At 42.2% G+C, this 12,673-nt stretch overlaps 1 protein-coding gene across 5 annotated transcripts in view; it reads right to left on the bottom strand.

Annotated features, from left to right (window-relative positions):
* The window catches only part of LOC111865140 (zinc finger protein Elbow), a 1,021,422-nt gene that overhangs the window by 439,096 nt on the left and 569,653 nt on the right, over nucleotides 1–12,673 (bottom strand). The gene's annotated exons all lie outside the window — the stretch shown is intronic.

Genomic DNA, 12,673 nt, shown 5'->3' with positions numbered 1-12,673 from the left:
AATGCAACAGTGTCAATGCATACAGTTGCTTTCATTTTGTTCCTCCACCAAAGTCCAGATATTTATTATCTGACGGATCCATATTTACGTACTAACGAAGACCAATTTCGATTGTTCACATAACATTTTGCAGTATTACAACCTTAGTGTTCCTCATCATTTGGAATCAAACATTAGGCCTATGTAACTTGTGAGGCCGGTCGCAGTAGCCGAGCAGTCTAAGGCGTGCACTGTCTTCGCTCTCTCGGAAGCCGGGATCGTGGGTTCGACTCCCACTTAGGGCATAGATATTCAGTGTTTTGTGTGTGTGTGTGTATTTTCTGTGTTTGTGTACAAGTGGAGGCCTTGCGACGAGCTGATCAACCACCCAAGGAGTCCTACCGAATGTCTAAGATATAGTAAACCGTAGTGAAGCGGGGAGTTTCATGGAGGTAGGCCAAGGCCCATATTGGGGCTGTAGCGCCAAAAGAAAAAAAATGTCACTTGTGATCCTGAATTGAAAGGGGCAGCCGATTTTTGGTTTAATTTCAGATCATATTATCCTGCATCACATTTCACAGAGACGCAATTTTGTGACATATTTCGTCTCTAATTTTGTATAAGACAGAAAATAAGAAGAAAACACTAGATATGTGAACAAGGCGCTACATAAATATAGCATATTTCATATTATAAAGCTCGTTTAAATTTCAACGGGAAATTGTTAAAAACAGACGTCCTCAGAAATGGAATATCACAATAACTTGAAGATTTTCGGAAAGACAACTACATTTACTCTACGAGGTGCTGCTGTCTAAAGGAAATGTTTTCGGTCAAGATTTACCATAAAAACAAATTTCTAGCCCGGTGAAAGTCAACCGACATTTCGGAGGAACATGTCGCCTCAACCTTTACGACTAAAGAGTAAGCCAAAGAACACGCATGAAGGAGGATGCAAGCCGTTTGCCTGCTGGTTTCTTCCTTGGCATATTCTTCAGCCCTGAAGATGGAGGCGACATATTCCTCCGAAATGTCGGTTACATTTTACTGAACTACACGGCGTTATATCACAGAAACTATAACTCTTCCAGTATTGAAGAATGCCGTGTTGTGGGGTGCGGCGCCATGTCGATCTTGTGTGAAACGACGTTTCGGAGTAACATATCGCCTCCATCTTCAGGGTAGAAAAATCCGCGAGCGAGGAGCTAGCGTGAACAGGTGGCGGCACCACATCCCAGAAGACGGCATGGTTACCGCCGTGAAAACCACAAATCTCCGGTATTGCTTTAATTTCTACCCTTTATACCCCTGGTTTTTCAGAATCTGGGAATAAATTCCGGTTCGTTACAGAAAAATGTCTGTTTCAGACGGCGTAACAAAAGAGAACAGATCAATTTTAGAACCAGTGTTCGCTACCGCCTTACCATAGATGTAAAACATAGTTTGTGTTAGAGTTTTGGAAGGGTTAAGATGCAGGTCTTTTTTATTATATATAAAACTATGAATATAATGGCCTCTATATATTATATGCGCGCTTACACAAACGCTATTCCCGGATTTCAATTTTTCAAACTTGGCCCACATAAATATTCGCGGCCAACATTCCGAAGGGCTTCCTCCTTAAAAACCCGCTCAACAACAGCGCTCTTCGTTCCCTCTCTATTTTACGAATGAAATATGAGGCAATTCTGTTGAATAATACATGGAGTATATTTCATTCATTTTTCATGCTGGTTTGCTAACCTTCCCTCCGAAACCCAGACTCATTTTGTCTTTCACTTTGGGACAGGAGTAGGGTTGCTTTGGCGCTACTTTTCTATTTTTGCGGCGAGGAACGTTTTAATGTTCTCCAAAACGAATTGAAGCCGTGTTGTACCAAACGTTTATGGTCGACTGGCGAGTGAGGTATGTAAATTGGAACAGTGACAGCCAGATTGCGAAGTCGCAAGCGAGTAGCCTATCTACCTCATGAAAGAACATTTCAATGGTCTTGTTCACTTATTAACGCTTATTTACAACGCCCGACCAAGAACACGACTTGTGGCCCTCCTTAAGGGCCTAGTGCGAGTTTTTATTAGAGAGGCCCATGTAATTAATTAGACCACGTACTGAAGGATACACCAGAAGAAAAAGAAACGTCCGTGCAGAGGGCTTCTAGCTGTAACGTGTGAAATGGATGTTGAGGCAAATCGTCTTGAAATGACGCTGTAGGATTCAAACAGACCTGCTCCAAGCTCTACAGAACATATCCGTCCTTGGCGCAATGGTTTGAAATGGTTAACCAGTTCCTTAGGGCATAGTTATCCTCAGAAGCTGATAATCACTCAGATGATCAAGAAATCCCTCGTCCTTTACGGAACTCGAAACTTCATTACGGAGTACACAATGACCTGCCACTGATCTTTGTAGTAACCAAAATTAATCAATTCCAAGTCCTCGTATCCTATTTATCACCTAACCATCCATTTTAATATTATCCTTTCCTTCTACACAAGGCCTCCGAAGTACAGTGCGTACAATCAAGTGCGCGCCGCGGCTGCAATTTGCCGTGAGTCATACCACCGCAGAACGGATGCAGTCGCGGGGAGTGTTGCAACTCCTCCCCGCGACTGCATCCGTTCTGCGGTGGTATGACTCACGGCAAATTGCAGCCGCGGCGCGCACTTGATTGTACGTAATGTAATATCTTTCCCATGGGTTCTACGCACGTAACTCCGTACAGCTTGGTCTTTCTTGATATTGCAATGAATCTCTTGGTTCCATATATGGTTACGAGCTTAAGAAGAATTCTTCTCTAAGGAGTTGGTTACCGGCATACTTGTGTAATTAATCGGATAGGGATAATGTAAAGGAAGGTCCGAGACAATGTACAGCAGTTCATGCGTTAACTGTAACAGCAACCTTACGCTGAATGAAACAGATTGTCAGAAGTACTTATTACATTCAAGTATGTTTATTTTGAGTAATTTGAAATTGTTTATTTTTTAAACGTACAGAAGGAGGATGTCTGTACTCTTAGGAGAGGCTCGTCGGTACAGACTCTAATTGAATTAGCTTATATATTCGCATACAAAGATTTTTCGCAAAGGCTCGATATGTTAACATGTTATTTAAGCGTCCCACCTTCTGTTCAAAGTTAGCAGTATTTGTATGGGATGTTCGCAGATGTTTCCTGCTGTAGCTACTAGGAACTTGAAGTAATAATTCTGAACAGTTGTACAATTATTCATAGTTAAATTACATTTATAAATATGTACCTTACTAAAGCCAAGCTGATAATTTCTATTCGGAATCTTCAGATTTTATTTTTCAGAGAATACGTTTAAACACTCAAGATGAAAGACAGTCTGATTACTTTTCATATTAGCTTAATGTATTGGTTTCAACATGCCATTGCATTTTGTATAGCCATTTAAACATATGAAGAGATGGTTCGCATTGTAGAAGGGGGGGGAATATACGCATGTGCACCGGAACAAGTGGAGTGAGTATTCCATTTCCAGAGATCCTCTTCTGTCCCCTACATCCCCCTATCAGCTGTGTGCATGTTTCTCCCTTCACACTGCAGGCAGCAGTAAATTTCGCCCCCGTTTTCAACTCGGGCGTTCATCTGTAATCTAAACATATGGAGCCGTCACGGGAAATGTATCGCGTGATAAATAGGAAGACCCGGGGCCCCATAAAGCAGTGGAGCCCGGGTCTGTTGGCCGGCTCGCCCGCCGCCTGCGGATGGGTAGGAAATATGGAGGTAATTTAACAAGACAGTCGGGGCTATACGTGCTGAGAGTTTAGACGCATGCGCCAGGCGATGGATATAGAGTGCTGTATACCCTACCGCTGCAGCGAGCACTGCAGCTTGCATGTACTGTATTCGTAGATACTGAGGCGTTGTATTTGCCTTTTAGTATAAAATAGACCACACAAAATGCATTGTAAACCATCTTTTTAAGAGCAGAAACGTATATAGGCCTACTGTAATGATTTATACGGTTCTGGACACACATATTTGGGCCTATTTGCATTATCTGTATGCTCGTGAAATGATGTGGGACCGTGCCGTAAGAGTTTCGATTTTCTACATATTCAAAATGGGGCACGCAGTTATTTGAAGCAATATGCTACCAGCCGGAAGGTCGAGGGTTCTATTCAGATGAGGTGATTAGATTTTTCAGTTGATCCAATCCTTCCAGCCGCACTGTGGCCTTGGGGTCGACTCAGCCTCTGAAAGAAATGAGTACTAGGAATCTTCCTGGGGGTAAAGGGCGGCCGGCGCGTAAGGCTGACAACTTTACCGCCATTTGTGAGCCGATTGTCTAGATAATGTGGGACCTTCAACGTCTCTCAACCCCGTGGGCCTCCACGTCCTGTTACAAGGAAACCTTTACTTTATATACTCAAAATAAGAAAGAGGTGTGTATTCATTTTATAGATCTCAATTCTGCACAATAACGGTATATACAGGACTAGCTTGAAGGAATGGTCCTCATGCTAGTGCCATCCATGTTAGAACAGAAAGGCAGTACGGTACAGGCCATGCCGGTTCATGACGTTTTCTGACAGTTTGAGTACTTTCTATTAAGTTTCGCCCAATGATAAATATCACTCATCATAATTTTCAATAGAATTACCGAGAGAAATTATTTCGATTCTTTTTAATTTCTTATTGAATTGAATTTGTTGACGATGATGTTTCAAGTATCGGTAGTGTAGTTGGTTGAGGGGCTATGCTACAAGCCGGAAGGTCGCGAGTTCAAGTCCCGATGAGGTCATTGGATTTTTTTTCAATTGATCTAATCCTTCCAGCCGCACTATGGCCCCGGGGGTTGACTCAGCCTCTAACAGAAATGAGTACCAGGAATTTATTAAATAATTTTCCTGGGGAGTAAAGCGCGGCCGGCGCGTAAGGCTGACAACCTTACCGCCATCTTTGAGCCAATTGTCTAGATAATGTGGGTCCCTCAACGTCTCACAACCCTATGGGCCTTCACGGCCTGGTACAGGGATAGCTTTACTTTTTTTTTTTTACGTTCCGACATGCGCTCCAAAACGTACTGAAGTAATATGGTCCTTTAACAATATTAAAATGAATAGAGAATAGAATCTGCTGAAGGATTTAAACAATGCACATAAGAAATAGTCAAGGTAAAAGATTACGTATAGTTGACCCTGTGCTCTAGCAATTAAGTACCATGCCATGAAGACGTCTAGGGAAGTGGTGGTATAACTCCACACCTGACCTCGGCATTAGATGGAGATGAGTGGTCAGCTTCACGCCATGTCCGGTTTATCCCTAGGGAAATAGCCCGCGATGCCCTTTGGATAGGAGGCTAGGTGGGCCCCAGAGCCGGTCTGGACGGTGTGGAGTACAGAAACACTTCTTTCCCCTAGCGGGAATAGAACCCCGGCCGTCCAACCCTTAGCTCATCGCTTTACCGACTGAGCTATCCCGGCTCGGAGATAATCTGGGCCGTTAAATAATATGTCTGTTGAAGTGAAAATCGAAAATGGCTAGATTAAAATTTAACGTAGGTGCAAGTCTCGCTCTAAACTTTTCTTTCACGTAGTCGAGGTGCGTTCATTGTGGCCCACACTTTGGAATATTTTTTTATTGCTAGTGGGGTGGGACTAAGTCCCTTGTACTGCGGCCACTTCTGGCCTATTGTACCAGCCCCAGATGATAGGTGAGGGTGATTGTGGAGCAATTGGTGGAATGAAGATTGGCAGGGGAAACCGAAGTACTCGGAGAAAACCTTCCCCAGCGCCACTTTGTCCACCACAAATCCCACTTGACCAGACCCGGGCCGCCGCGGTGGGAAGCCAGCGACTAACCGCTTGAGCTATGGCGCGGCCACTGTTTGGAGTAACTACAAGATTGAAACCAAGACTGTAATATTATTTGCTTGAGTGTGATACTAAGAGGCGCAGCAGCTACATCGAGATTCATGCACGCCCGGCACAAAGCCTCTCGGCAGAGCAACCTAATGCCAGTACATATTTTTATAGGACTAGTGTGTACAAGCAGACAGAACCCATCTCTTCGAACAAGTCAACCTTTGATACATCATTAAACCCGTATAATACATGAACCATTTGCGCTAGGATGTGCCTGAATTGGTTACTATTGTCCGTCACAAACATGCGGCAACCCGTCCTCGAACCATCTGAACCTCCGTTCCGTAAAATACTGGCCACTAGAATATTTTACGTCTTATTATTTTGGTCAGCAGCCCTATATATTTCTAAGGTGCACCATTCATAATATCTTCTCTCGCTTTGGGCTCTACCATTTTAATTGTGGAAGAATTTTGTTGTTACATAAGTCTCGTTAAAATAAAACGATTTTTTTATTACTTTTCATACGATACAATGACCACCTGATATGCAGGTCGTCATATCTGCATCAAAAGTAAGAATATTCCATTTTATATGATAAAAATAACTGCGTGTACTTCTGTGTTGTTATCTTTTTGAGTAGCGATATGTATAAGATACAATCATAATATAGCTCTACAAAATGTTTTCACAATGAAAATTTCCTTTACTTTATACCGATTCTCATTTCACCCAATGTCTGCTTTTATTCTTGCTGTTAATGGGAACAATTTAACAAGAATTTTTACACACTCCAAAGTTAATACTTTATAAGTTTACGATTTCTATAGGAAGTCACTAATACTTATAGTCTCAAGACATCTTTAAGGAATTTAATAATTTCGGGAATTGCCCAATACGAGGCTATGAACCACAAGATGTCTGCATGCTCGTGGAAGTTATATGTCGCAAGGCAAGAATAAAAAGAATGAAGACCGATCTTGCTCACCTTGTGAACGATAATTTATTTCACTTTTACAGCATAATTATACAACGTAACTCCTCTATTGTCCCTCTGGTTCTTACGTCATCGTTCCTTATAGAGCCAGTTCATGGAAACAGACGTTCCTGATAAACACGACCTTTACTTTGGACAACGTCCGTCGCCTTGGGCTTCTTTCTAAAACAACTTTTCGGAAACTGGATATGCTACCATCAGGCGTAAGTGGGGGAAACGTTCCAACCCATTTAGGCCCAGTCAGAACGAAGTCTCGTTCACTGGACCAGCGGGCCCAAGTAAGTGAGACCCTTCGTCCCATGCATTTTATGACGGAAACAGATTCACTTTCCCAAACGTTCCGTTTAAAAAAGCTCAAGGCGATGGATAACGATCGAATTAGTGGTCATCTCAGCACACACGCAGCACACACACACACACACACATATTAGACTATCCATCGGTAGAAACATTTAGGACTAGGTAAAGGTGAAGGTGGCATGCACTGTCTTCGCTCGCTTGAAAACCGGGATCGTGGGTTCGAATCCCACTCAGGGCATGAATGTTTGTGTGCGTTTTTCTGTGTTTGTGTACAGGTACAGGCTTTGCGACGAGCTGATCACCCGCCCAAGGAGTCCTACCGAATGTGTAAGATATAGAAAAACCGAAGTGAACGGAGAAGTTCATGGAGGTAGGACTAGGCCCACTGGGGCTGTAGTGCCAAGAAAAAAAAAAGTGAAGGTAAAATTGTCCCTGTGCTTAACTAATTAAGCACCACGCCATGAAGACTTACTGGGGAGTGGATGTATAGACCTACGTTTTCTTGACCTCGGCACTAATTGGAGGTGAGTGGTCAGCTTTACCCCCAGGGAAAGAGCCCGCGGTACCCACTTGATAGGATGTTGGATGGACCCCAAAGCCGGTATGGACGATGTGGAGAAGACAAAATTCTTGACGCTACCAGGACTCGAACTTCGACTCCTCGGTCGTCCAGCCCGTAGCCAGTCGTTATAGCGACTACACTATCCTGGTTCATAGTAGTATTAGTAGTAGGATAACAACAGTGGCTTTGGCTGGTATTGAGAACGAGAGTTCTTGTAACGAACTTGTAGCGCGCTTTCAACATGGCGCACAATATTATTTTTGAGAAGTGAAAAGTTATGTATAAAAAAAGGGACTTAAAACTATGTTTCTCTTATCGCATGTAATGAATACAGGGAATGCAACAAATTATCGAGTCCAGCTGGATCCCAGAACAGAACCTCCACGACAAAACGCCTGGCGTCGCCGCCGCATATTATTACATTTTCGTCCCTTAAAATAAACGTTTATATTCATTACGTGACTTCCTATTTAATGTTGTCTTCTGGCCCTTTCTGCATGTATGTGTGGTTGTATCTGAAGGAAGAGGCCATGTGTTTCAGGACACACACAACATACATTGGTTTAGTGCTTCCTCCCTCCGAAATGCATCCTGGGAAATAAAACAGAACACTTCAATACGTTGCCGCTAAACATGTTTTGGCGTTGCCCGACATCATCCAGATTTTAAACCAACATGTCTTGTTTCACCACGAATATAAAATGAACCTTTCAGGGCTTCTGAGGGTTGGGTTTGCGCTTGAAATTTTAACCTGTTTATGGAAAGGAAATCGTAAAGCTGAGTTAGGAGCTAAACATGAAAATATATCTTTAAAGAACTAAAAAAAATACGACCACCTATTGAGTGTGAGACCGAAGGGAAAGCGTTTACAGAATGATGTTCCAAAGAAACTTACTATGACGAAACGTGTTGCAGCAAGGGCCAATTAATTTAGCTTACCGCTCTAAAAATATTCTTGTACGGACGGGAAATGACTCAGAACAATTCTGGTAAGTATAATAAAATGCAACATAACTTATGACAGAAGCGTTCCGAAACAATTACCTCTGTCCCTGTGCACAGCCACACACATATGCCTGTGAACTGAATTTTTTAACATTCATTCGACGCGTTCGGTATTCATGAAATGAACAAGAAGTTGCGACGTCCGCTCTTCGTTAAATCTGTATGGTAAGGCTAACAGGGAGTATAAATGAATACATATGTGATTCAATCGTCCATTTATGAGCAAAGTTTCGCTAGAAGACCTACAGAGTGAGACATTATTCACCCACCCACTCACGGAGCTGAGCACTTCTTGAGAAGCTATCAGTTATGCCGCTACTCAATAACTTTCCTGAATTTTATGGAACCTGAAGGTTCATTACCGTGTTCACAAGAACCCTCCACTTGTTCCTATCCTGAGCCAGATCGATCCAGTCCATACCATCCCATTCTGTCGATCTAAGATCAATTTTAATATTGTCCACCCACCCACGTCTTGGTCTTTCCTAGTGGTCTCTTTCCTTCTGGCCTTCCCACCAATATCCTATATGCAGTCCTCTTCGCCCCCATTCGTGCTACATGCCCTGCCAATCCTATCCTCCTTGACTTGATTATTCTAATTATACTTGGAGAAGAGTACAAATTAACATACTGGTAGAAAATACTTTTCGCATATAATTTGTATGAAACTCTGAAATATGCAGATGCCCTTGTGTTAATGGCTAAGGAAGAAACTGTGCTACAGGGTATGATTGATAGACTAATCGAAATTGGAAGGTGCTATGGCATGGAAATGAATGTGGAAAAACAAAAGTAATGAAAATTTCGAGACAGCCAACTCCAGTCACAATAAAGCTAGACCAAAAACAACTGGAGAATGTGAAATGTTTTAAATATTTGGGTAGCTTGTTAACAGATGATGGAAGGTGTACGTGTGAAATCAAATCTAGGATTGCCATGGCAAAAGCTGCATTTAGCAAGGAGAAGAATCTTTTTACCAGCAAATTGGACTTAAATTTGAGAAAGAAACTAGTGAAATGCTACATTTGGAGCATGGCTTTGTATGATGCTGAAATTTTGAAACTTAGGGCAGTAGATCAGAAACACCTGGAAAGCTTCGAAATGTGGTGTTGGAGAAGGATGGAGAAGATCAGTTGGACTGATTATGTGAGAAATGAAGAAGTGTTAATTAGAGTCAATGCGCAGAGGAATATCCTACACGAAATAAGAAAACGGAAGGCTAATTGGATTGGTCATATCTTACGCGGTAACTGCCTTCTAAAAGAAGTTATTGAAGGAAAGATAGAGGGGCGGATAGAAGTGACCAGAAGACGAGGAAGAAGACGTAAGAAGATGCTGGATGACCTTGGGGACAGAAGAGGATATTTTCATTTGAAGGAGAAAGCTCTAGATCGCATCAAGTGGAGGAACTGTTTTGGAAGAGACTGTGGACCTGTCGTCTTGACAGATTACTGATGAATGAATGAATTTGTATGTTTATTTTTTATATTTATATAGACAATCACATTCTTATCTCCAACTGTTATTTATTCATCTCCGCCAGACTGAAAGGTAAACAGAAGCTTCCCACGGCTACCGTCCTAATATACATTCTGCAAAAAGTTTTTATTTTTCAAGAACTGTCATCATGTAAAATATCAAGTTCCTACATTAAGAGCGCCTTGTTGCTCAGAAGTTCGCATAGCCAACCTGTTGACGTTTCTTTTTAATGCTAGTGGGGTGGGACTAAGTCCCTTGTACTGCGGTCACTTCTGGCCTATTGTACCAGCCCCAGGTGAGAGGTGAGGGTGATTGTGGAGCAATTGGTGGAATAAAGATTGGCAGGGGAAACCGAAGTGCTCGGAGAAAACCTGCCCCAGCGCCACTTTATCCACCGCAAATCCAACTTGACCAGACCCGGGATCGAACCCGGGCCGCCGCGGTGGGAAGCCAGCGACTAACCGCTTGAGCTATGGCGCGGTGCTTTCTGTTGATGTTACTGATGATAGAAAAGTCAATAATAGAAGGGCAAGTTCGCGCCTGGTGGCACGATTTTTTTCTCAAGTTACTTTAAAATGCGTCAAATGGTTCAAAAGTTGTTAAGGGCTTAGAAGGCTGGAGGAAATACAGACATGATGATGCCATGTCTGGATTTCCTTATAAAATATTAAAATAAGCAAAGTGTGGACAAATGAATTCGTGTTTTTCTTTTATATCTGTTAGGATCAATTTAAAATCATGACTCTTTCTCTCATGCAAATCGAGCTCGTGCTAAATAAAGGGTTCGAACTAATTTGAACAACACAAATACTTTTCTCTTCCTTTATGCACATGTTAACATTCGAAGCGCAGACAGCTGCAGTTGTCTACAGACTGCATGTAGCTGCAACTCTCAGTAAATCTGCCATGAGGTTGCAGTGAAGATATCCCTTTGACACGCCGTGGAGGCCCATAAGATTGTGACACGTTGAGGCTCCCACATTTTCTAGACAATCGGCTCACAGATGGCAGTGAGGCTGTCAGCCTTACGCGCCGGCTGCTTTTTACCCCCAGGAATATTCCTTGTACTCATTTCTGTTAGGGGCTGAGTTACCCCCAGGTCCATATTGCGGCTGAAAGGATTAGGTACATTTAAAAAAATCCACCTCATCGGGATCGACCCCGCGACCTTCCGGCTTGTAGCATAGTGCCTCAACCAACTACGCTACCGCGTGCTCCCATGAGGTTTCAGTACTGGGTCTAATACGAATGGCTTTCCCTGTTTCTTTTTTGCCAGTCAAAAGATTCCAATAATGTCACTTAGTAATTTGTTTCATTGTGGTACCTTCTTTTATGACACCACATCACGTATATTAGTGGGAGTAAATGTACAAACTTTCTCTTAATTTGGTTTGTTTATTTATTTATTTGTCTGTTCTATCTCTGTTTCCTATTTTCATTTCCTTTCCATGTAACCACGTCATCTTGTGTACACTGTGCCTTATTTCGTTGCGAAGTATATTCCATCATGTGTTACTCATGTTAACAGATGACTGATCAATACATTCCACACACTGTCATTTTAGTTGCTCCGTGTAGGTAGTCATTTCACACATGATTTGTGGACAGAAGTCGAAGTTATTCATTCAATTTAAGAGCTGAAAAGGCTGCATAAAGGAGTCAGAATTTGTTGTTCTGGGATATTTTCCACTCATCCTTGAAAATCTGTTTTGTATCACCTGGATATTTCGGATTTTAGACTTGTGTGTACCTAAGCTCCGCAACCCTAACAGATGAATGGTGTAATGCAGGTTGTGTACAGATGGAGTTTATTGACGGGTCTAAGTACACAGGGCTCAGTGAAATAAAAAGTGAAATACCAAATACTCAGGAAAATTACAAAACCACACTAATGCACTGGCAGTGAACCTACTAGACAATAGCGAAACTACACAAAGACTGAAAAGATACACCGTCCTAACTCCACCAGACAGACCTGAGTCAAACCCCAATACAAAAATTAAAATGATACCTGAGTGAACAAAAATCGAATATATGAGTTACGCCACTGGACACAACTCATTCACGAGCCAGTATATACATTCTTCAAATTTCCATAATAAACAAGCACTTCCATTACTTGAGTACAATTTACTCTAAGGAAAACATTGTCTAATAACAGGCGCTTTCTCTAGTCGTTAGGAACCATAGCTAAGTAACTCCCTGGAGCCGAGTCCTGCTTGAGAACTCACCAGTTGCTAGACTACTAAAAAAAATTTCCCAACATTTTGTGGAACTCGAAGTTTCACTACCATCCTCACAACACCCCGCCACTGTCCCTATCCTGAGCCAGATTAATCCAGTCCATACCACCTCTTCCTATTTCTCTAACATTCATTTTATTATTATCCTACCACCTGCGTATAGGACTCACCTCTGAGGTCAAGGAAAAATTGATCTATACATCCACTCCACCATACGCCTTCCTGGTGTAGTGCTTAATTAGTTAAGCACAGGGACAGCTTTACCTTTACCTTATC

The sequence above is a fragment of the Cryptotermes secundus genome, unplaced genomic scaffold (genome assembly GCF_002891405.2).
Source record: "Cryptotermes secundus unplaced genomic scaffold, Csec_1.0 scaffold92, whole genome shotgun sequence".
In the NCBI taxonomy this organism is placed as follows: domain Eukaryota; kingdom Metazoa; phylum Arthropoda; class Insecta; order Blattodea; family Kalotermitidae; genus Cryptotermes; species Cryptotermes secundus.
This window is presented reverse-complemented; position numbering and strand designations above follow the sequence as displayed.